This window comes from Rhinolophus sinicus, chromosome 16 (genome assembly GCF_057876585.1).
Source record: "Rhinolophus sinicus isolate RSI-liver-muscle chromosome 16, RSI-T2T, whole genome shotgun sequence".
In the NCBI taxonomy this organism is placed as follows: Eukaryota; Metazoa; Chordata; class Mammalia; order Chiroptera; family Rhinolophidae; genus Rhinolophus; species Rhinolophus sinicus.
The window spans coordinates 17,201,976-17,226,990 of record NC_142516.1 but is presented as its reverse complement, the minus strand read 5'-3'; the positions used below and the strand labels follow the sequence as shown (position 1 = coordinate 17,226,990).

The 25,015-nt window shown below is 43.0% G+C and overlaps 1 protein-coding gene across 4 annotated transcripts in view; it reads right to left on the bottom strand.

The window, feature by feature from the left end:
* TNC (tenascin C) overlaps window positions 1-24,580 on the bottom strand; it is an 86,648-nt gene extending 62,068 nt beyond the window's left edge. Inside the window, exon 1 of one of the 4 annotated variants that reach the window (XM_019731183.3) lies at window positions 24,339-24,580. The gene's annotated coding sequence lies outside the window, so the exon portion shown is untranslated. The remainder of the gene's footprint in view (window positions 1-24,338) is intronic. The other 3 variants (XM_019731184.3, XM_074330922.2, XM_074330923.2) reach the window with 3 other exon arrangements.
* Between the last annotated feature and the right edge of the window lie 435 nt (window positions 24,581-25,015).

Below are 25,015 nucleotides of genomic sequence, written 5' to 3'. Positions count from 1 at the left end.
CAAACAGAGGTTGGAGGAGAATATGCTATTGTGAGGCCGTTCTTACTCTGCTAAGCTGTCTAATTCATCTGTGTTATGGCCATTCACCTGTATGGGATATCAAGTATAGAAGAAAGGGGTATTGTCAAAGGCGGGTGAGAACTTACTGAGTAAAGACAGGAAGACGCGGTTAATCTTTAGGTGGTTATAATATTGACTAAAATATGCCATGCATGCATGTGAGAATGATCTATATATTGTATGAAGTCATTCATAGTCCTGTTTAATTAGGAAATACACCTGAATATAGTTCTAGAAAATAATTGACAGCTATTTGGTTTTTCATCAATCGTTTTACAAATTGACATTTTCTTATGCCCATGTTGTTCTTAAACTTGTAAATTCTAAGGTGGCTGTTTATGTCAATTAGATGTGGTGTTTGGATTGCTTATTCTATCAGAGGTTTTCCAACTTTTTTTCCTAGGAAGATCTTATCCTAAGGATAGAATGCATCAACATAATCTCCTCTGTGATGACAGAGTGTCTTTGCAAAACCTGGAGAAGGACTGTGGCGGGAAAAACTGAACCAAGAAGAATTTCTGTAGGACTGAACAGGGGTCTGGGGACCTAGAAAGCACCAGCTGTACCTTTAATCAAAAACTTCCTCTCCTTACCACATCCTAATTATATTGATATTTGATATTTTACCTACTATCCATGTAACATCTACTTTGGCCTTCTACCCCTGGGTAGGCAAAAACAAAGCAAAACAATACAAAACACAAAGACAAAAAGGAAACACAAACTTCTTCTGAGTTTCTCACTCAAATTAGTTTCCTAAATAGGCATTTGTGGATCTGTGATGTAGGTGAGCGCACTGAATAAAAATTATTATGAAGAGAACTTGGAAAGTTCTCTTCTCTCAGACCAGCATAACTCATCTTATTCGTTTACTGGACAAATATTTATTGATTGCATACTCTATGGCAATTGCTTTAACTCTCCTTGCCTTCCACAACGTCCTTCCTTCCCACCCTCTTCCCATCAATTCTTCCTCTTTTTTTTTTTTTTTTTTTTTTTCCGTTAAATGAGCAAGGGCCATGGGCCAAGTTTGAAACGGTTTTGGACTTCTACCCAACACTTTTGTGTGTGTTGCTAAGTGACTTAAGTTTCCATCTAAAAGACCACTAGAGTTGCTGGTTGAGACTTTAAGACAATGAGTCTAGGGTAATCATGACCAGAGAATGGGTTGAGGGAGGATTTGTCACTGTGCGTGTCAGGGACGTGCATTGGCGCAGCCCCATGCCGCGTTGTTTGGAGGAAAGAAATGGGATTCTTCCGGGCTGTGTCGTTGTGTATTTCCCATTGGCGGATGGTGGTCTGAGGGCAAATGGATGTTTGCATACTTTGGGAAAGACCCATTATATCTTCAGTGTGGTATAAAATGCCTCAATTTGAGAATTAGACACACCTGGGTTCGAATGCCACTCACTATCTCTGTGACTTGGGCAAGCTATTTATCCTCTTTAAACCATGACTTCATTTGTGAAATGGGGTTCAGAATCCTTTCCAAGGGAATTATGAATTAGCTCAACACGGTGTCAGGCCCATAGGAAGCACACATCAAAATGTAGCTGCAATTCTGTTGCACTCTTAGGAACAAAACCTAGCACCAATCCAGGCCAATGGCCTCTTTTTCGCTTAAACTTGACCTCACTGAATTCAGGCCTAAAGTCAGCAGCAACTTGAATCGAGATCAAAGAGGGGCTACAGAAATCACTAACGGGTAAGGGTAAATCTTATAAAGATAAATGTACTAGACCTGGAAATATTTACACCAGAGAAGCAAAAGATAAGGAGTAAATAATAACCGTTAAGAATGTAAAATATTCTTTTGCAGACAACTGGCTGCTTAATGTCCCCTTTGAGGATAGAGCTGTAGATTGCAGTTCGTGATATTTAGGTTAGACATGAAGGGTCAGTCTGACAGTAGAGCTTTTACAATTTGAGAATGAACAACTTATCCCACAGAGACTCTTTCAAAAAGCACAAACAGATTCTTATCTTTATATGAAATGATCAGGCAATGGAAAGTCTGGACAATATCTTGGAGGAGGAAGGAGTGTAGACCTGTACGCGTTCATCCTATAGTTGAAAACAAGAAGGCAGGGTTACCACTTATAAGCCCTGGGGAAGCAGGAGCTGGCTTGTGCCTTGTGGCCCCAAAGGACAGAACAAACACTAATGTGCATATGCGTGTTGGGGGTGCCGTGGAGGGTTGGTGATGAGAAGGCAAATTTCAGCACAATAGGAGAAATATTTTTCTAGTTGGAATTATCCAGTCAAAAGGGCTTCCTTGAGAATATAGCAAGCTCCAAGGTGCTGGAATAGTGGTGAAGAGATAGAATAGTGGGGAAGAGCCCAGGTTTTGTAGACAAACTGCCTTGGGTTAGAGTCACTGTTCAACCACTGCATCTTCCTTGAGTGATGTCTTATCTCCTACCATAAGCCAGAGTCGTGTCATCAATAAAATGTGATACGGGTGTTTTCATAGGACTGTTGAGAAAAGTACATGAGATGACGTGTGTAAGGGGAACGGTACAGTCGTTGGCAGCAGCCAGAGTTCAATAAAGGGAAGCTTTGTAGTAAAACAGACAGACTGCACTTAATATTTTTTCCAGGATTTTCTTTCTCATAACTCTTGAAACTACCATGGCTTCTGCAAGATCTGCTTTTTAAAATTAGGATAAGAGTTCTGCAGGGAAGTGGAGACCTCTCTCTCAGAGCTCCCAGGCAAATATTCCTTGGGAGATAGCTCTGCCTCTACCTCTGTCTCTGTCTCTGTCTCTGTCTCTGTCTCTGTCTCTGTCTCCATCTTGCTCTCAGTCTCCATCCATCTATCCATCTATCTACCTACCGATCTATTGTTTATGGTGAGATTAAAGGATCTGGTGAGTCAGTGATTGCAAAGGAAGGCAGCAGGAAGCGACACAGCCTTTGGACCGGCTCAATACCTAGATTGTTGGAGGTCACATATCCAGGACAAAGTGGCTGTTTCCAAGGCTGTGGCCTTACTCTGTATCCTGTCTCAGCATACTCGTATATGCTGAATGCACAAAAACACACATGTGGACCAGATTTTGCTTTCTATCTTTATCAAAACAACAATTTAGAGCCAAGTGAACTACTGTGAATTGTTTTTGTGAGACTCTTTAGGTATCGGCTTTCCCATTTACTTCTCAAAACATAGTTAACCTGGGGAAGAAAAATCTACCATAAAGACTTCCCCTTGAGAGAGAAGGTTTAAGAAGAGGTAGCAAACTTTGAATTCACTGATCTAAAGCTGTGCCCTCAAATAGGATAGCTACTAGCCACAAGCAGTTATTAAAATTAAAATTAAATACAATCAAAAATGGCATCCTCAGTTGTACCACCCCCACCTCACGTGCTTAATAGTGATATGGCTAGTGTTCATAATATCAGATAGTGCAGATAAAGAACATTTCCATCTTTGCAGGAAGGTTATTGAGCAGTACTGCTTTAGAGGGTTGCTCGCTGATATTAAGGCCATTGTACAAATGAGGAAACTGAGGCTCAGAGAGGTCAAAGAGGCTCTGAGAATGTAACGCTATTGTTAAGTCTCCCACCTAATGAAAATGGGTGGGTACCTCAGACACGGGTGCAGGAGACTAGGTTGTTCTCTGAAGTATCTCACCCAAACACAAGCAATAAGTTCCATCCCTCACATGTGCAAACACATCCAGGTACAAGTGAGGAATGGTCTTCGTGGCTGTCGTCTTCCGCAAACCTGAAGCAACATCACATTGCCCCAGGTCAGCATCCTTTCCCCTCACTCTACCCTTGGGATAGGAAATGTTTTTCTCATTTCTCTCTCTGTATACCTTAGCGTCCCAAGTTCTTCATAAGGTTCTTCTCCTCAAATCAAACCAAAAATAAGCTGCTCCAGAAACCACACTGGCCACACCTAACATCTTGTCATGCTCTGCCTCTCCCTCCTCTTGGGAGCTGGTAGGACTTGTCAAAAGTAACATGATTCTCCTTCTTCTGTTGACTCTGCACTATTTTGCTCCAGTGTGTTGGAAGGAACTCAGCCCACTTCCTTCAGCAGTCTAAACACCTCTGTTGGTGAAGCGGCTGGATGTGGGAGAAACAGCCTGGTCTTTGGAGAGAAGTAGACTGTGTTAGAATCTGACTCTTCCACGTATGGTAGTAGCTGCTACCTGTGGACATTCACTTTGCCCTCTGAGTCTCAGTTGCCTTATCTCATACAGGGTTATACATTTGTCTGCTTCATAGAGCTGTGGGAGGATGGCGTAAAATGAAAAGATATATATTAAGTTACTAGCACAGTGCCTGGCACATAGTAGGTGCTAAATATATGGTATCTAATGAAAATAGAACCTATAATAATAACGCTGGTCAAGTAGAAAATAGATTAGGAAGGAAACTTGCACCTAGAAGGGATGGGAGAATCAAGAAGACAGTAATCAGGGAGAATCGTGACTATAATAATAAAATAGGTAACAAAAGGGATTGAGCAACCTAAGTCTATTAATATTCAAAGTGGAGGGAGACTACATTCTTTTGAGGTGTTCAAGAAAGACACCTCGAAAGAGATGGTATCTGAGATGCAACTGAAGGATGGTGGGATTCTAAAGAGTGGATGTGTACAACTGTAGTCGGTGGGTAGAATTTGAAGCCTACAGAACTGAAGCAAAAGGCCACAGAGTTGGACGGCCTGGGAAGAAGGTGAGAGTGAGAACAGCAGCTTCCCTTTGTGGCTACCTGACAGAGGCAGATGAGCACACAAAGTTGGTAGAACCACAGCAAGGAGGGCACTATGGGTTGGTGTGAAGAGTAGGTGCTGAGCTCAGTAAGCATTGCTGTGCCTCTCTAAGGCTAGGAGTCTAATTGCTCACAGCATCATCTGTTGAGAAAAACACAGGCTTCTGTATTTAGCCCCTGGGTCTCGAAATACCTGGCACATTTATTGTGCTTGTTACATACATACATACATACATACATACAAACAAACAAACAAACAATGGTCCTAAAGGCTTTTTTGGGGGGTGCTGGAGGGGAGTGTTAAAATATTAAGTCTTTGTTACTGATGATAAGAATTAGTTCATGTTTCCATTTCTTTGGTATTAGATGCTGTCTGTATAGGATTATTCTCCAGATTTTTATTCAGAACATTACTCCGAGGTAACACTTCATTGAACAGGCGAGGAAACCATAGTCAATATCACAGCAGCTATGTCCCAAAGACTTTTTGGTTAAAAATTTTATACTTTAAGGTGCCTCTTGTCTTGTTATCAAATCTTCCTCCCTGTTTTTTCTTTTTTCTCAGTAGAGCTGTTTAGTAGCTAACCTCTCGGAAACTGCATGGAATAAACGAAGGGTTATTTTTAGGCACCTCATCACAGGACAAAGACCATAGTTAGTTAAAGGAATCAACAATCTCTGGATTTTTCCTTAGTCACAGTTGGAGAATAAACAATTTCATTTTTAGATAAAGACAAAACTTTCAACTGGCAAGAATCATATTTCAGAATTAGCTACTTCTGACTTCATTTTTTAGTAGCTGAAAGAGTATATTTATCTTGTTGATTTAGGCACGTACGTGAAATATCCTAGGTTTGGGGGAGCAAGCAGGAAGCTCACTGTTTAGCAATTCAGATGCACTTCTTTCCATATCATTTTGCCCATGCACGAGACAGCTCACACCAAGAGGATTTTATTGTGCACAGTCAGTTAAGCACGGAGTTGCTTACAAGGGCGTTCTGCAAGGTTCTAGAAATTCCTCACCCCTTGTCCTTCCCAACATTCATAAATTCCTTCTTGGAATGTGTCAGGAAGAGAGAGGAGCCAGGAAAGGGCCTTAAATGTGGATTTTTTTTTTCCAAGGACATCTGATCTTTATAGTCGAGTGAGTCCAGCACAACCTGTGTCTTAAAAGAATTGAGAAAACTTTGATTGCCAAACCAAAATCCTTCCAAGCCCTAGGTGTTTGAATTCCAGCACTGAAAAACACTTTGGTAGCACGGTGGCTTAACTGGTGCCCAGTTAGGGTGCTAGTGGAGCCAACAATCATCCCAGAGGCCTGGGAAATTAATGTATTTAAAAAAAATCATTTATGCTTGCATTCAACAGAGGTGAGTTCAGTGAGTGCTAAGACCAGGCTATGGGATAGCCCAAGGGGTAGGGAGGTGCTCCAGAGACCAATGATGGAGAGTATTTGCTCTCAAATAGTCCAGTAAAGGAAACAGACATGTAAACAGATATTTGCAGGAAAGAATGACAAATGCTACAATTGACAAATATCCAAGGAGACTCTGTGCTCCGTTTGAGAGTTTCTGCTCTAGTATCAGGCAAATACTATCGGATCCTGGTTCTGTCATTTGCTATTAGCTTGAACCATATGGAATTGCCATTAGTGTAGATTAAAAATAGTTGGCTCATGGCAATTTTGTATGGCTCCATCTAGTAGCTGTGACCTTAGATATGTGAGAGAAAAAAACTGAGATCATACATGGAAATAATTAGGACAGTGCCTAACAGGAGGGAGAGTTTAATAAGTGGTGTGTGTTGTTACTGTGGGAGGATTGGTGTCTTTTGTTTGGACAAGCCAGTTAGTGAAGGCTAGTCTCTGAAGGATGAGGGCTCCATAAGGGAATTTTGGGGGAGTCCTGCCTGCTCAGTGTTGCTTTTTCCATAGAAGCATATAATTCTTAGTGTTTCAGCTTGTCAAGAGACAGGGAATACTCTGAAATCCTTAGGAGAGGAAGGAGGCTGTGGTTAGAGTCCTGGTTTTCCTTCCAGCCTATCTATTCTAACTCAGTAGCAAGGCAATCAAGTCCACGAGCCTGGGGTGGAGCTCTTTTCTGGGAGGTGAGTGCACTGGCCAACAGGCAGTGCTGCTACTGGGATGCTCGTCCACGCAGCTCAGCCAGGGCTTCTCCACAACAAGCTGCCTGTGGTTTAGTCTTTCAAGACATTGCTCCGGATGGGAAATGTTTGGCTCAGCTTTTCAACACTTTCCATAGACACAGACAGATAGCAGATTGCAGAATCAAAATCAGACTTGGACAGGGCTTAGAAGCAACTGTAAAAGATCACTGAGTCCAGGAGTGGCAAATCTGTTGCACCCACACACATGCTTCTAGTGTACATAGCAGACATTTTTAATCAATACCAAAACACTTCCATGGAGCCGCACTACGGAACTGTTGCGAGTGTATCACTCCAGGCAGCCACATGCAATTCAGCAGAGGCAGTGCATGACGTGAGAGAGAACAACGGATTTGAAACCCCCAGAGAGAGCCACCAGCTGCTCAGTGGTAAAGCTGATACTAAACCCATAGATCCCGCCTCTGGATCCAGAAACTTGATGGAGGTTTATCTCTTTCCCCAGATCACGGGGGTGGGGTGGGGTGGGGGCTTCAAAATTGAGTGCATATGAAAGGTTTTTAGTAATTCTTAATTTGAGGTCAATTTAATGGTCCCAGAGAGAAATATGAGCAATGGGGTCTTGGAGAACACGTGTTGAGAGATTTCCAGATTTCTTGGTTCTGTAACATTTCTTTAATTTTCCTTCCTGTCACCCATCCATCCATCCATCTATCTAACTGTCCATCTTTTCAGTACATATTTATTAAATACCTATCGTGTGCTCAGCCCCAAATTAAGTACGCGGGATACAACAATAGAGAAGATAGGCATGTTCTCTATAGTTATAAAGCGTATCATTTCCTCCTGAACACTCACAAAATGCAATTGATTTTAAATCCATGTACTGTGGATTTCATATTTGTGATAGTCTTAAGTGTCGCTGTAGACTGAGAACATGGTACATGCTCCCAAGCCAGTGACAAAAGTGAAAATCTTAAGATTCTTTCAAGAGCTACTTGCTGTTGACTTACTATGTGCTGAGTGCCAGAGAGACTAGGCAGAGTAAGGACCCATTCTCTGTTTCCAGAAATCTCAGAAACTAGAAGAACATGCACAAGCAAGTTTCAGTAACAGTACTTGTCTGAATGACCATAGCCTGTGCTAAGCATTTTCAGTATCCAATTTCAAATTCTCTCAAAATGAGAAAACTGAGGCATAGCATAATTAAGTGGCTTGTGCAAGTTCCGTTCTCTATTAAGTAGTAGAGTAGGGATTTGAATACAGGTCCATCTGAGTACAAAGTAAGTGCTCTAACCATCATGTTACATAGCCTTTTGAGCTGGAGGGCCAAGGAAAGGAGTTATGCTTCAAGACCAGAGCCAAGCTCTGTCTATATAACTTCCAAACACCTGCCTCAAAAGTGAATGCTATCAATGCCCTGGGATTAGGGCCTTAAAGTGCCAGACATTCTGTGGGTGCGCCGGAGATGAAGCATGCCGACTGATTCCACGGAGATGCTGTCACATCTCAGTTAGCACGGGGAGAGGATTCCAGATGCCTTGACGCCTCCTTGAAAGCCCTTTTGCCATCTTGGAGTGGACAAATCTATCTGTCCTTCAAGATAAAGCTCAAAAAAAAAAAAAAAAAATCTACTATCAGAAATTTTCTCAGGTAACTTTTTCCTTCCTCTGAGTATTTGATCTGCTATTATTTCCATCACACGTCATTCTAAAAATGATTCAGGGTGGCTTTATTATGGATGTAAGGCTTCCTCTTTTAGAGCTTATTGCGAATTCTATCTTGTATTTATGTTAGGCTGTAAGCAGTTAGTGTACGCTCAGTTAGTCCTTATATAGTTTTAATGCAGTTAGACCGTAGACTGTAAACTCCATGAAAAAAGGAACTACGTCTGAGTCATTCACCTCTTAATACCCAGCACCAAATACTGTGTCTCGAATGTAACAAATATACAATATATTGATATTTGAATAAAATAAAGCTGAATATATTTCTTGATTTGAACTTACATAGAGCAGGTGCTCGTATCCATGAAATTGGAATTAGTTCCTTTTTATTCCTTTAGCTGTTCAGTGACCACGTTTATGTGCCAGATACCACACTAAGCACAGGGGTTACAAAAGTGACCAATCCAGGCCAGGCTCTGTCCCATGAGATTCTTGTCAACACCCCAAGGGTTCTTGAGAGCCCAGGACTGTCTGCTTTGAGACAAGCTGTCTGTATGACCAAAGTAAACTCAACTGGACCTTTGGCAGGAGGTGGACTTTACCAGGTCTGTGATATACTCACTGTGAAAATTTGGTTTTGGTGTGAAGGACACATCCTGAGTAATTTGTCACTAATCTTTCTAGTTTCATTGCAGTATTTGTTGTTTGTTATATGTGGGTCACTCTCCTTTTGTACTTTGACTATGTATTACTTCTTTTTAAGCTCCTGGAGACTTAAGGCTCTCAGGGGGCCATGTAGGAGAAAGTGCAACAGATTGAAGAGCTAAAAGATGAGCTTGGAACGACAGGTCTGCCAACTACTCAGGTGACCTTGGGCAAGTCACATCCACTCTCCTGTCATGGAAGCTAGTGCACGTGGCTCCAATTCCAGAGTCTCTTTGGTTCTAGTTACCTATGGTCCATTGTTAAGTCAGCAACATTTCTGCTGAAGTTAAGTTTGGATTTTATTTTAGGCCCAAGTTAAATGGCCAACATTAAGCACAAAAAAAACCAAAACCACAAACAAGCAAACAAAACAAAACAAACAAAAAACCCAAAATACTGAGTGTTTCTTTCTTTAGTTATTTGGCTAAAGCATTGTTGGTGCTTCATGGCTTCCTCACCCCCATCCCCCACACAGAAGTTTCATTACTAACCGAATTAAGCCCACAAATCTTAATCCATAAAATATTTCCATCGAGCACAGTAACAAGATTCATATTTGCGGTTTAGTATACCTAAGAAAAGCTCAGATGAAATATGACTAGATCCATTGATATGTTCAGACCACAAACTACCCTGGTACGGTCTGGTTTCAATTTTTGAAATAAAAATTCTGCAGAGCACTTGCTTTCTCTCTTCTATTTCTTGCCTAGACAGAAAAGAAAATAAAACGTGGTCTGACCAAGTGGCAATAATACAGGTTCCTGGAAAATTGTTTCAATAATAGATCTGAATTCATTTCCCAATAGAACAATGACCTCCCCCGTTATGGCCTTCATCCAGAGATTTAAGAAATCTAGTTGACTGGCAAGTTGAGCTCTTACTCCACAGTTAAAAAATGAAAGAGATTTATCTAGGAAGGACAGGTTATAGATGGACTCATAACTCAACTTTCAACTAGAGACATGCTGAATGGCTCCGTGATACGGTAGCCTTTGTGAAGCTGTTATCAGCCACTGAATGCCAAAGATGTAGGCTCAAAAATACTTTGAAAACTGAAGGAGGCACTGTGATGGGTGACAGAACATAGCCTTTCCAGTCAGGAAGACCTGGGATCAAAGTCTGCTTACCTGCTGGGGAGTCTTGGACAAAGTCCTATACCTTTTCTAAACTGTGGCTTTTTCCACTGTAAATACAGATCTTTCCAGGGTTGTTGGATATAATGAATGTGATCACAGAGTTACAAAGGCCTAGAATGTTAATAAAAAGTGCTGTCCAACTGTTAGTATCTATTCTTTTCTCTCCTTTTCCTTTTTTGTCCTCCTCTAATAGGAAACTCTACAACATTTAACATATTAAAAAATAGACACTAATATTGTAGAGGTTCGTGTATTGGTTAAGAAGTTGAATTGGTTTGGGATAGCAATTAAGTTTTAGTTTGTGGGTCAACTTCAGTTAGCTGATACAGCTTCCTGGAACTGAATTGAGAAAGATTCTGTGGCTGTGTTTGGCTGAGCAATGTCTGCCATGGGTACCAAAGTGCGCGGGGAGGGGGGGGTTGTGGACATGTGTGCCAACTATTTGGCATAGCAAGACCCAGATAGCTTTGGCAATCTTTTCCAACCCAATGTGCTGATGTTCAAATGAATGGAATGCTGTTTGACTGAGGCCTGTGTCAGAGGGAGCCAGATGGAGTCACTGACAATTATAAAAGCCTATATGGATCAAGTTCAATAAACCTCGATACACTTTGATAGCAGTTGACTCCTGAAATGTAAATGTGCCTCTAAGGCTGAGAGCAGGAAACTGGACTCTCAGAGAAAACTAAAACTACTCCAGTAATGAATTTGTGTGATCCCGGGCAAGGCAGACATACTTTTATCATCTATTTTCTCTTTCTCAAAATGGACATTTAAAAGCCACAGTGATAACTAACACTGATGGAACGCATCTGTACCAGGAACTGCTTTACATGTCTTATGTGGATTATGTGATTGAATACTCGCCCAGGTCTCTGAGGTAGCTACCTTTATTTTTCTCAGTTTACAGCTGAGGAAACAGGCTCACACAGCTCAAGGTCATGTCACTGGAAAGGGGGAGCAGGAATTGAATTCAGGTGGACTGACTCACGAGTCAGAGACCCCTTTCCTATCCATCAGCTTTGCACTGTCCTTTAATGACGTCATACAGTGGTTTTTGTGTGCCTAAGTTACAAGGACTAACTTCAAAAGGACCCAGTGGTCAAGATCCAGCGTAAATATTGGCCATGAAAGACCTTTCTGACTTAGAGAGAGAACAGGAGAAGCTGCACATGAGCCTGAAATATGGAGATATTTCTAACCCTTGACTTTGGTTTAATTTAGCTTTTTAACTTTAAGCAACATTTTCTAACATGTAATCTATAACATGCCGACAGGTATTAATGCAAGGGGAAAATTCTTTAATTAAACATGCTTGGAAAATGCTATTTTAAACCAAATGCTCTTTTCAACCAAAGTACACAGCTTTCTTTACTTCCGGGTTTTCTAGGGTCTTTCATGTGTTTGTGTTCATTGGAATTTCCAACAAGGGGAGAGTTTATAGAGTATTTCCCAAATTTAGTTGACTATTTTGTGTTTGAAGTATGCCACAGGATTAGGTTTGATGGAACACGATGGGGGAAGTACAAATTTACAGTAATTCCTAGACCCTTTCTCTTTTCATTTCCTTGTATGTTAGATGGGGCTAATGATACACCTATGATAAAGCTGTGACAAGTGTGAAGTTCCAGGATGAAGGCTCTTTAGCCATTCAGATTAAGAGTGAGGCAAATGGTTTAACACTTATCCTGTCCCTGGCACTTTACCAATGCTATTTAATTGTGACACCAACCCTATGAGTTAGGAAGCATTGTTCATGTTAAAAGAGCTGATGGCTTGAGAAGGTTAAGTAAGTTGCCTAATCAGTAATTATCTGACTCAGAGTTAAGAACCCAGTTTTATAATTCTAAACCCAGTGTTCTCTCTGCTATACCAAACTATCTTTCGAAGCAACATTCATTGTTCAGTTTAAAGAACTGATATTTATTTATTCAATAAATATCAAAGGGAAACCCAGTATCATGGATGGAAATAGAGTTGTTGGATTCTTCAAATGGGGCCTCTTGGAAGAATGGTGTTGGAGAGTTGGGGAAACAGAGGACTATTTACATTTTTAACTTGAGAGGCGGCACAAAGCTAAATGCACTGTACTGTCTGTGTCTCCAGCAAATCTTTAAAGATCCTGGAAATAGCTTACTCTGCTTGAATCTGGCCCAGAGAGAAAGTGAGTAAGTGAGAGGAAGATAAAGTGAGAAGTAGCAGACAGGGGAGCTTAAAAATCTCTCTTTTCTGGAAAATTGGGCCTCAGGCTATGTACTATCTGGAAATATAAGGCTGGCTTCCAAGAAATTAGTCAAGGCATGATAGCATTTCAGAGGGTCTAGACATTACAACTTTTATTTTTGAAAGAATAGACTTACCTGAACAAATAAACAAACATATAAATAAGGAAATGGGGGAAAATCATTCCTAGACAGGGTCATTTCATTTAGCATATGGCAGGAAATTCAAGCAATTTAGCCTGAGAGAGATAACAATCAGAGCAGAGTGGGGCAAAGCGGGATGAATCACACCAATGAATAACTCTTCCATGATTCTTCTAAGCTTCCTTCAGGTCTAGAGTTTGGCACATGCTTTTGGAGGGGGACTTCCTATTTCTGTTTCCATCTCTTTATATGTATAGCAATATCCAATTGCTAATTTGTGGTTATTGGAAATTACTCGTATGTATATAAATTTAGCACCCTGACTAGCAGGAGTCAGTAAACTCCTTAAGTGATCAGATAGTAAATGTTAGGCTTTCAGTCAGATGGTCTCTGTCACAACCCAACTGTATTGTAGAGAAAGTAGTCATAGACACGGCATAAATGAATGAGCGTGGCTGTGTTCCAATAAAACTTTATCTGCAAAAATCAGCCACTACCCAATAGTTTGCTGAGTCTTGCTGGAATATAGTAGTTAGTAAATGACAATTAGTATTATAAAACCAAATATAGATTACACTGGACAGGAAGGAAACTAACATTTTGTTGAAAGCCTACTGTATTCCGGTTTTGTATCAAGTCTTATGCTAAATGTTTTTGTTATACATGCTATCATTTATCTTGTCATTTGTCACGGCAACCTCGTGAGATAGGTATTAGTATGGCTATTTGGAAGTAAAATTGATACTCAGGGAGGTTCAGCAATGGGACTGAGTGGCAAAGCCAGCTTTTGGACCTTGATTTACGACTCTAAAATATGTGCTCTTAACTACTACACTCGGTCGACTCATCAAGCAGCTTCCTAAGGTGAAAACTTAAATCAGCACCGCTCAATAAAAAGAGAGATGAGCCCATGCAGAACCCTTCACCTTCCATTTCCTAAACCTACAGCCGCAATCTGGTGGCCGTCCAGGTATAAGCACTGAAGCATTTGACCTCTGTCTTTCTCCCAGAGCCTCTGGCGGGAGCTCAAGTTTTACACACTTCCCCTTTGGAGACGCTGAAGCCAAGGTGTACTGTTTGCAAATGCTTATTAGCTTCTAGGCAGATGTTGGCAAGTTTCTTTTGGCCTGAGATGGGGTTCCAGAGTCTGCTGAAACCTGGCTGTGCTCATCGATCATCTCGGCCAAAAAGAGTTGTTAATTAGGGTAATATCCTGCTTGTCTCTCCTCTAGAGCTAGGTTTTCCTGCTTTGGGCATGCCTGTGTTGGCCCAAATGGTTTGTTTGGCTTATTAATGTAGGTCTAGATGAGGGAGAGCAAATTTACAGCCCTTTGGAAATCTACAAAGCCTTGTGCTCCAGTACAAAATTTACCAGACTATATTCCAAGATGTTTTTAGGTAGCTGTCCTACGGGAAAAGGGTATTTGTGGTCAGATAAGTTTGGGGATACTGGGTCAAACAAAGCTGAACAGATGAACTGCTACAGGATTTCTCAGATCATGGTCTCTTCTACCCCACACCTGCCATTGGCTTCGAATCACACTCAGAATAAAATCCTAACTCCTCGCCACTGCCTACGGAGCTCATTTCCTCATTTCATTCAGATCGCTGCCCAAATGTCATCATCATGTCCCACCCATCTAAAGGAAGACCCTTCCCACCACCAGTCATTGTCTGTTCCGTTATTGTATTTTGTATCTCTTCTTAGCAACTATTAACCTGAAATTATACTATATATTTATCTGATTTGTTTTTTGTAGTGTGCCTGCTTCCACCCCATAATGTGAGCTCCATGAATAAAAGGACCTTACAGATCATTTTCTGTTGTACCTCCAGCCCTTGGAAGTACGTATTGAATGGACATATGAGCTACGAGTTTCCAAGAACAGGCCACAATGTCAAGCGTTCCTCTTACTCTTTCGGCCATAGGACACGTTTTTAGGTACATCTCCTGAGAACACTGTTCCATAGGACACACTTTTGGGAACTGCTTCTTTCGTGGAGTTTTATTACCAAGAACCATTTCAACAGTAGTCATGACAAAATGTTTATATCGAGTGCCAGTTTCTATGCTAAGCAACGCACTTGCACTATGCCATTTAATTCCTAACCTTATGAATTAAGTAGTACTAGTTTGCCTTTAATATGGATGAGGAAAATGAGACTTAGAGAAGTTAAATGACTTGGCCATGATCACGTTAACAAGCAAATAGTAAATCCCGAACCCAGCACTTTCTGATGCCCAAGCCATACTCCTAACCATTATCTAATCCTTCCCGAGCTGTGAATTTCTCCACGTCCGAAGATAGAGATATCTCTCTGTCTCCATTTTTTCCTTGAGCGCTTTTCCTTCCTCCTACTAGTTGTAGACTGATCCTTATTATCACCTCCAGATTTTCCTATCTCTAGTGACTCAGCCTCAAATCCCCAGACAGGCTTTCTCTGTCCTTGGTACTGGTTTCTCAAAATCCCAGGCAGTACTTTCTTCGATTCTGGGGGCCACCTCTGAAAACAAGGGCATTCCTTGAAGTCTGTACCCAGAGACAGTTTCCTGTCCCAGGACTGGGCTGGCTTCCTCCTGTCAAGTGTTATGATATCACTCTGCACAGTTGAAAGCCTGGAGGGCAGAGTATGAAAATAACTTCAAGGTCTGGTCTTTCTGAATAAACTCTGAGGAAGGGGAAGTCCAAATCTGGGACACAGCAAGGACTGCTGTCTGTTGTTGGAAATTAATTTGATTTCAGTTGTGCTTGATTACAGTTAAACCAGATACAGATTCCCCTTTCAAGAACTTTATGGGCAGGAGGAGTTGACCTATGAGCAGACAGGCAATTCCAGAATGATACAATGATGACAGAAAAAACATGGGGTGGAACGGGATGACAGTAAAGGGGGCATCTCATCGACCTGGACAAAGTGGTTCCTGAACTGAATTTTGGAAAGAGAATATGAGTAGGTGAAAAACATAGGGGAGGGCATTCTAGGAAAGAGGGAATGGCATTTGGAAGGGCACACAAAGCATGAAATAGTTGGTGTGGAGAACATGAATTATAGCTGAAGTACAGGTTTGCTAGGAGACCAAGAACCAGATCATGGAAAACACTGAACACTAGGCTGGGGATGTGAATTTTTCTTGTGGCCAGAAGAGAACCATTTGGAAATCTTTAGGCTGAGGAATGTTGACTTCTACAACCCAAGGTTGAGAGATAGATTGAAAAGGAAAGCTGAAGGGATGGGGGCCCATAGGGAAACTGGTCCATCTTTGAGATACCACAGCCTGAACTAGGGTGATGAGGGTGGGGATGAGGAAGCAGTCAACTGATTTACTTGTCAAAGCAGAAGAGCCTACAAGATTGGGTGTATGGTAGGTTAGTAAGGAAAAGGTGGAAAGGGAGAAGGCATTAGTCCTAGATTGTAGCCTTCTTTATATCTGCTAATAGAGGAATAGGTTGGCTAGGGAGACGATGGAAGAATTTCAGTTTTGGTCACTTTGGATGTCTTGCCTTTGAATGAAATACATTTGAAGCCTTTGCCATGGAAGATCGTGCCCTGGGGTAATATTCGACAAGAATCATGGCTCAGCAATGAATAATGACATCTACTGAAAAACACGTGGCTCCACCTTATAAATGGATAGGAAGACTAAATAAGACACAGTCTACCTTAGTGGCTGCCATAATTATTTATTGCTCATCAGCAGAAGTGCAAGTGGGTTGGATGAACTTGTCATTAATAAGAAGTTGTCAGAGGTCAGTGACATTGGAATGTTGGAAGTAGTAGCAGGAAAACTCTAAGATAGTCTCCAATGACACACTGCCGCCTGCTATTCACATCCTGTGTAATTCTCTCTCCCTGAGTGTGGGATGGCCCAGTGGTTTATTTCCAACCGTAAGAATACGGCCAAGGTGATGGGATGTCACTGGCACTATTAGGCTACACGAGATTGTGACGTCTGTCTTGCTTTCAGGTTCTCGTGCTCTCCTGTTGACTCTGAGGAAGCAAATGGCTATGCTGGAGGTGCCCATGTGGAAGAAAGTGAGGGTGGCCTCAGGCCAACAGCCAGCAAGGAACTGAAGCCCTCCATCCAACAGCCTTTGAGGAACTGAATCCAGCCAACAACCACATGAGTGAGCTGAGAAGCTAATCATTCCCCATTGAGCCTTCAGATGAGACCCCGACCTGGCCACACCTGTGATTATAGCCTCGTAAGAGACCATGAAGTAGAACATTCACCTAAGCTATGCGTGGAATTCTGACCTACAGAAACTGTGAGACTGCAAATGTATGTTGTTTGAATCCACCACACTTTGTGGTACTTTGTTATGCAACGATACCTAATACAGAAGACCCTTTGGTTCCATCCATGTGTATCAAAGCCATTCAAAGAATAAAACTCTGTTAATTTTTCCTTTTTAAACACTGTATTAACTTTGATTCTTTTTATATTGTCTTTGGCTTTCAATAGCAAGAGTCGAGAGACCTAGGATTGAGTCCTGGCCCTGTTGCCAACTGGCGTGAAATCTTAGAAAGACTGTTTCTCTCTAAGGCTCAGTTTCGCCATCTTTAAAATGAAGGGAATTAAAGTAGGCCAGCAATTTACAATTTTTTTTGGTCATAAAACGCTTTCATCAAATGACATTTCATGAGGAAGCTCAGTGAACAAAACAGATAAAAGTGGAGGGGCTTTAATTGTTCCATTTAATTGTTTTTATTGTTCCATTTCCTTTGAAATAAGGTTGAGCAGATTTGATCTGGCCTCCCCATCTCTCCATGGCAGCCCATGAATCACTTCAGAGGAGGCTTTTTAAATCCAGTGTCTAAGCCAGGGGCTTAGAGGTTACTGATGAGCCCTTTTGGTTTTAACATTCTGTGGGCTCTAGGGACATATTTAAAAAACAAACAAACAAAGAAACAAACAAAAAAACAAAAAACAAAACCTACCTCTACGTTGGTCACTGTTTTGTGACCTCTCTGAATGAAGCTACCGCTGTGTGACCATTGGACTCAGGGTATAAGTGCCTCAGAGAGCAGGCTACTTCCCTTAGGAGAAGCACCAAAGGTGCATATGCCCATGAGCAGACTTTGACTTCCTGAGTGCCCCATCAGGTGGGCTCCCTCTGGCACATCAAAGCTCCTTAGGTATTTGCCTCTCCCAGGCCATCTCTTCCCTGGGTGGAAAGTCAAGGCTTCCTTGTCTGGATGTACTCACGTGCTTCACTACTGCTGTTGCTATTTTGTATTTTGGTACCTACGCTAGATGCTGGCCTCTGGACACAGTGTTCCTGAGGGTGTCTGGCTGGCAGGGAGCCCAGGGCTGCTCTAGGCTCCCTTGTTCTGGCTGCGGTGTGTCACTTCTGCAGTGAGGTCACATGTGCACATATTGTCCTGCATGGCCAGCAAAGTTCTTTCATGCACTGCTCTTAGCCAGGATGTCCCCATGCTACGTTTCCAGGCTTAGAGTTCTGAACAAAGATATACTGACTTGCACTCAAATTCAGTCTCTGCCATCCTTTTTTTCTAACTACCAAGTATGGTTTTACCCCTGGACCCATCCTGGGGGATGAAATTTGAGCTCACCTATTCCCCCAAAGTATCTGGCTGCCTAAAGTTCATCACTGGCAGTTCTCTTATTTGTGTTAAGTGTTTGCCCTCTCTACTGAACTACCCTTTAGAAATGTAAATCTTCCTGGAGCATGTCGCCTGCTGTCTCTAACCTCTTTTCTTATCTGAAAAAAAAAGGGGGGGAATAATACCTGAATGCTGAGTGGCACAGTGAAAAAAGCACAGTTTGGGGAGTTAGGCCTGGGGCGTAACCCAAAGCCACCACTTTCTACTTTGTGCAAGTGACAGCATTTCTAGGCTTCAGTTTACTGCTTGTAAAGTAATGCATAGTTGCAGGGAGAATCTGAGAGTGATTTATAGAAAAGGTACTTTATACATTTATAAATTTATGAGTATCCTACTTTGTTAAAAATTTATCTGGCATGTGAGTACGCTTCATAAATCATAGAACACAGTTAAGAAGCAAAGCGGTGGGGAGCTATTGTTCCATTTCCTTTGGGACAGTAGAGTTTCTTCAAGAATAAAGTCCTGAGGGCCTAGCAGGTGGCTAGGCTTCAGAGAACATGAGCTCCAGCAGACACAGCTCCTGCCTCACTGATGTACCTGACCTCAGTGGCACTAGTCTGGTGGAGGGGGAGGCCACCGTCAGGGCAATTATGATGCATGGAGGTCAGTGGGGGCAGCAGGGAACTCTGCTGGACCCGGGAGACGGGTGTCTAAGCCAGCCTGCAGGGCAAGCATGCCTTCACGTAGGCAACGCCTGCTTATGTGTGCCCATGCTTCAGGTCTCAGGCTGGAAGGAGGGATGAGGTGTGGCTCGGGCTTTGCACCCCTGCAACTTCCAGCCCAGTAGAGGAAACGTATTACACTAGAAATCAACACTGCTGCTTTAATGAGTTTCCTCAGGAAGTGAAACTTAAAGGAGCAAGTTAAAGACAGTAAGAGCAGCTACCCTGCCGAAGAGAACACTAGGATCTAGAAAGCAAGCTTTTGAGTCTGTTTTTGCTTTGCTATGTCTCACCCTCGCTGGTGTCAGAGGACCAATAGAATTACAGTGCTGAGCATGACTTGCTACCATAATGGTTATAAACACATGCTCGGGGCTTGGCACTGGCTTTGAGTTCTGGCTCCAGCAAGCACTACCTATGTGGTGTTGGGGAGTCTACTTATACTTTTCCAGCCTCAGGTTCCCCATGTTTGAATTGGGGGGGGGGCAGTTACACTTGCTGTAGACAATGATTGATGATTAAATGGCATAACGCCCATAGAGGACTCAGTAAATGTTCCTATTATGATCGTCCCCAAGGCCTGTGCTAGAAGTTTTTAGACACGTTCATGTACAAGGTAATAGCAGCCAACTCACCTCCTCTGGGGTCAGAGTTGATCAGTGGTTAATTCTGAAGCAAAGTGTCTACTTTCAGAGCTAATGAAGTATCTCTGGCTCTTGAAATAGGGTATTCGAGGAGGGTTCAAGGAGCAACGAGAGCTATTTGAGTTACTCTAGCTGCACAATTAAGGACCTGTGAATTTCAGGAAATTTCAAAAAAAAATCTGAGATAACTTGGCACGACATAATTTTATTTTTTATTTCCATTCACAAATAGACAAATAAGACACATAGAAGGGAGTTTCCATTCATGATCTGCTTTCAACTGGGACATTTTGCTTTTATTCTATGATGGAGGGTAAAAGGAAGCAATGCAATGTTGAACTAGGGTGTTGCTAAAATAAAGAGAGGCTGGAAGTGTGAGACAGGGAGAAGGAAACAAAAAGTATTTCTAGGCTGAAGGACATAACTAAAAAAAAAAAAGTCTGGTCACCAGGTTACAATCAGGTGGCATGCAGCAGACTTTTCTCCTATGCCAAGAGGTCAAAAGGTATACAAAACTCCTTTTATGGTAGGTGAGGCCACCACTATCGTTGTATTGGATGGAGTTATTACCTGGAATTTGAGGGGGTTTTCCTCCTTGGAATGGAGACTTCATCTCAAGTTTCTCCCATGCTGACAATGTTCATACTAGCCTGGGATTAAATTCAAGAGGATTCCCTGCAATCTTCTCAAAGTGAGAAGTTATGGAACCATAGCCCTCATCTCTGAGGCTTCTGGGGAGTTCGTGTTTCAGAGCCCACAACGCTTTCCTGGTTGTCCTGGAGCTCACCGCTCCAAGGCTGGACACACCGATTTAACTTCATCTCCTAATCAGCCCTTTTAAAACCTCAGAGAGGGTACGGACACAGGTATAGCCCTGCTTTCCTGATCAGAGCTGCCACCTGTGGTACATGGCAAAGTGTGTGCCTAGTTTCCCGGGGTAAAAATCAGTAGTAACGACCTAATTGCTATCTCTAGTGTCATTCTTCTGTCTCCTGGGGCTGAAATTTGAACATTCCTGTTTCTAGGCAGAGAAGTGCACCACTATGCGTTGACCTTTTCTGAGCACCATGAAAAATGATATACACCGGGCTACTCTGTAAAACCAATAGACACCAATGCCTGTCGGGGGCTTCTCTACCATCTCGGCCAAACACTGAGAGACGTTGGTCAAGGTTTTGCGGGAGGTCAGCCCAGCCAGACTTCAGGAGGCAATGCAGCTGAGTGGAAAGACTAGTAGGACTTGAGTCAGAAAGCCTGCGTTCAAAGCCAACTTTGCTCCTCACTTACGGAAAACCCTCAGATGAGTCATTTAACGATCCCTAGGCCTCGATTTTTCTGGCCATAAAAATGGAGCTAGTAATTCATAACTTGCATGTAGTGTTAGAGTGAGAATTATGAGAAACCATAGGTAAGACCCCCCCACCACACACATGATACTTAACTCTCAACATTAACCATTTTGAATGTGCGTGTTTTAGCATCATCATGAAAGGACTGTGTGCACTGAGTCAACCTAATGTTTGTTACCTACTTTCTGCTTTTCAAACTGAAGTGACGTCAGTGTGCAGGGCCTTGTGCTTTAAACCAGCTGGATTTTTTTTTTTCCTATAAGAAAACATGGCTCCATGTCTAGAAATCCAGAGGGAGGAGAGAATAGGTGTTGCAAATTCTTTGTGAGCATTAGCAAGGAAGGTAGGATTAAGGGGGATGTGTTTTTCATTCTGTCAGCTTGAATTCCCTTTCCAAATTCCATTCTGGTTATACGATCAGCCTACCGCTGTATTTATGGGTGGCCACAGTCTGGCTGGAGGGGCAGATTTAGTCAGAAAGGAAGTTTATTCCTTCTGCAGGCAGTTCAAGCAGCTGCAGCCTGCAGCAGGTACGTGGGGAGTGGGGGGGGGGGCAATGTGCTTCTGATTTGGGGATCATGAGGACAGGACGTGGGTCTGGAAACTGGCTCCCTCCCTCGACTCCTGGAACTCAGGAAAACCCACTCATTCTCTTGGATTTTCAAAACCATGTCTTTGTCTTAATGGGTATGGTCCATTTCTCAGAAGCATGTTGTGGCTATTTAGTGAGGTGATGTACTTTACAGAGGGCCTATAGGATAGAGAGTAAGCTCGCCATGTTTTGGCTATTGTTGTCATCAAAATTAATTAAAATAATCATCCTTCATCAAGCATTTTAAACTTCCCCCATATACTTCTGTCTACTGTGCTACTTGGAAAATTGCTATGACTTCTGTTAGAGGCAGGGACTCGGAGGGGCATAGATCCTTATCAAAGTGCAACATTGCAGCGCTTCATGATGTTTAACTGTGTCTTGTGTGTTCAGGATTCTGAGGGAATGTCCTAGGTGCTGAGAGCAATAAGGTGAGTTTTGGAACCTCCACCCCCATTTCAACCCAATCAGCCCCACATTTCCCTGTTATATATTGGGGTTTTGCCATCAATTTCATTTAATGCATATTTCTACTGCTAAAAATGTTTGAAAGCCACTGTCTTAGAACATTAATCTTGGACTAGTCCTTGTAAGTTAATAAGCAACAAAACTAAGAACAGGCTCTATGTATTGAGCTCTTACTATGTGCCAGGTACTGTGCAAGAATTTGCCATATGTTATCTCGCTTGAATGTCACAAGATCCCTATGAGATAGATTGTCATCCTCTTTCTATGGGTGACAAAGCTGAGGGTTGGAAGGTCAGTATCTTCTTAGGGGTTGGGGAGACAGTGAGAAATGAGAGGGAAGCTGGGTTTTCAAGCAAAGCATATAAAACAACTTCAACAACTGTAGAGTTTGGCAGCACTCCTTTCGATCTTTATCCAGGGATACTAACGAGCAAATCAGAGCAAAATTCATCTTGTGCACCCTTTTCTTCCCCCAAACACCATCACCTCCCTGCGAGGCCCAGGGTCAAGGGCACTCACTTACACCTACTGCAAAGGGCTTGGATGCTCCCTATGCCAGCAAACTTTCCCTGGGTTTCTTTAGCAATGAACAAATCTCTCCTCAGTCCTGAGCTGGGCTTGTCATATTGTAGGACAAAGCAGAAAGCTGGCTGGGGTGGGCAGCAGGTTTTATTTCTAAAGCACATATGGGAAAGCGCCATTAAGCAGCGGCGGGGGGCGGGGGGGCGGGAAGGTCCACCAAAATCATGAGAAAGTGGCATTTATTCTTCAAGTGAGGTCTCCCTGTCCTGCTCTCTATCTGGATGAAAAGCATTTCCAAAGAGTCCCCCAGCAGCATCGTACTTTACAATTGACAGCTGTAGAATCTGCAAATGCCCAAACTCAAAACCTTGTGCATTTTGGAATCAGAATCCGACATTTACATCCAGCCCCAGGCGGCTCCCTTTTCTCCCACCCTGTGCCAATACAACCTCCTGCTTGTAAAATACAGCCAAGTCTCTGACCTGTCAGCCTAGTGAGACACCCTCAGACCTGGCAAAATAAGACAGGGAGTGGGGACAGGCGGGTGAGGAACGCACAAGAAACAATCCAAGGTTGGCTAAGTGCCCATTTAACGTCCAAGGTGATGGCAGTTTTTGGCAATGGCAATGATTATCCAGACTTCAGTTACTGAGCACTCATTTCCTCTTCATAACAACAGTAGAAGTTACCATGCCCATTTTAGAGAAGTGGAAACTGAGGCTCAAAGAGGTTATGTATTTTTATCCGGGTCACATGTGTGGTGGTGGTGGTGGTGGGGATACTAAAGGGCTTCAAAACCTGAGCTCTTAATCCCCTTACAACACTGAGGGAAGAAAGGAACCCCTGTGTTCTTTCCACAGTCAGCCAGGGGAGATAGCGCTCCCATCCCCTGGAGAAGTTGCTTCTCAGGGCTTTTTGTGATGAGAGGTGAGGAGGGAGAGGTGATTCTATAAAGACCTGGGATACTGCTGGCTCTAAGCACCCCAAACATGCCCATGTGCCAGCCCAAGGATCAGTGAATCAGGAGGTATCCACAGGGAGACCCCCACCCCCGCTTCAGAAGGGAAGCTGGGGGCCACCGCTCCCATCTTCTAGCCTGTAGCTGTTCATTTGACCCGAGGAGTCACCTTTTCCCTCCTGTCCCCAGCCCTCATCCCTTTCCATGTCTGACCCCAGGATGGATGTTGTGGAATGAGTGGATGGATGCAAAACTGTAAGCTTGTCAGGTAAGGGCTGTTTAGATATAAAATGTTATTGTTCTCTCGAGAATCCTCTATCAATCTCCCCCTTTCCCATCCCAGAGTAAGGCCATGAGCAAACTCAATTTCCCTGAACCCTCACAAAAACAGTCACAGGTGAATCAGCCAAGCAAAGAAAATTCTTACTTTTCTTCTGAAGACCGGCACAAAAACAAACAAACAAACAAACAAACAAACAAACAAACTTTACAAGAAGTTTCTTCCATGTGTGATTATTCATAGAACTTAAACAAACAGACAAAAATCTATAAGACTGGAAGGGGGCAGACAGAAAACAGTCAAGGTGCATCCAGACCATACAAACACCCCATTTTGCTAGCGGTGAAGGTAAAGCAAAAGTTTTATAATTATGAGCACACAACCTACTTGGTGCCAGGAAGGCAAACAGTATATCGTAACGATCTTTGGTGATGAGGGTGAAACAGACTTACCTTTCCGGAGTTGGAAAGACCTAGGTCCTTGAATGAATCAGCACCACGGAATAAGTACCTGGATGTGAGCAGCAGCGGGGCTCCCACGTGCGCTGCCCCCCAGGGTCACCCCACCCCGAGCTGTCTTTGTGCGGAGAGGCGGGTATCTGCGCCGGAGAGCGTGTGACAGTAGGCAGGCTGTGGCCAGCGCAGCCAGCTTTGGCTGGCTTATATAGTGAGCTCCTTCCTCTGTAATGGGACGCCTCGCCTCCACACATCCTTCCCCACTTTTTCAGTTGGCGAATTAAAGGAACAGCCCTCCCAGCGGAGGAACAGGGTTAGCTCATGAAAGACGCACTCGCTCCCTGCCCTCCGCCAGGAGAAGAACCCATTTGCATACAATTTATGGCGAAAGTAGGAATTCCTGCTTTTCTCCCTCCCGCTCCCTATGCGGAGCAGCTGTTAGTGAAGTGTGATTTTCGCTTTGCTCCCCAAACGGATTTTCTAATTGGGAGACAGAAGCCCTGGAGGGAGAGGGAGCAGGATCTGTGGGTCTGGCTGGCTCTGCACCTCTCTTAGGCTGGAAACGCAACCGGGGCTCGCCTGGGCTCTGGGCAGCAGCTGCTCAGTGGCACCTCTGAGAAAGCAAATGGGCTGAGCCGAGTTCCTGGAGAGAGGAGATAAAGCCCTTCGAAAGC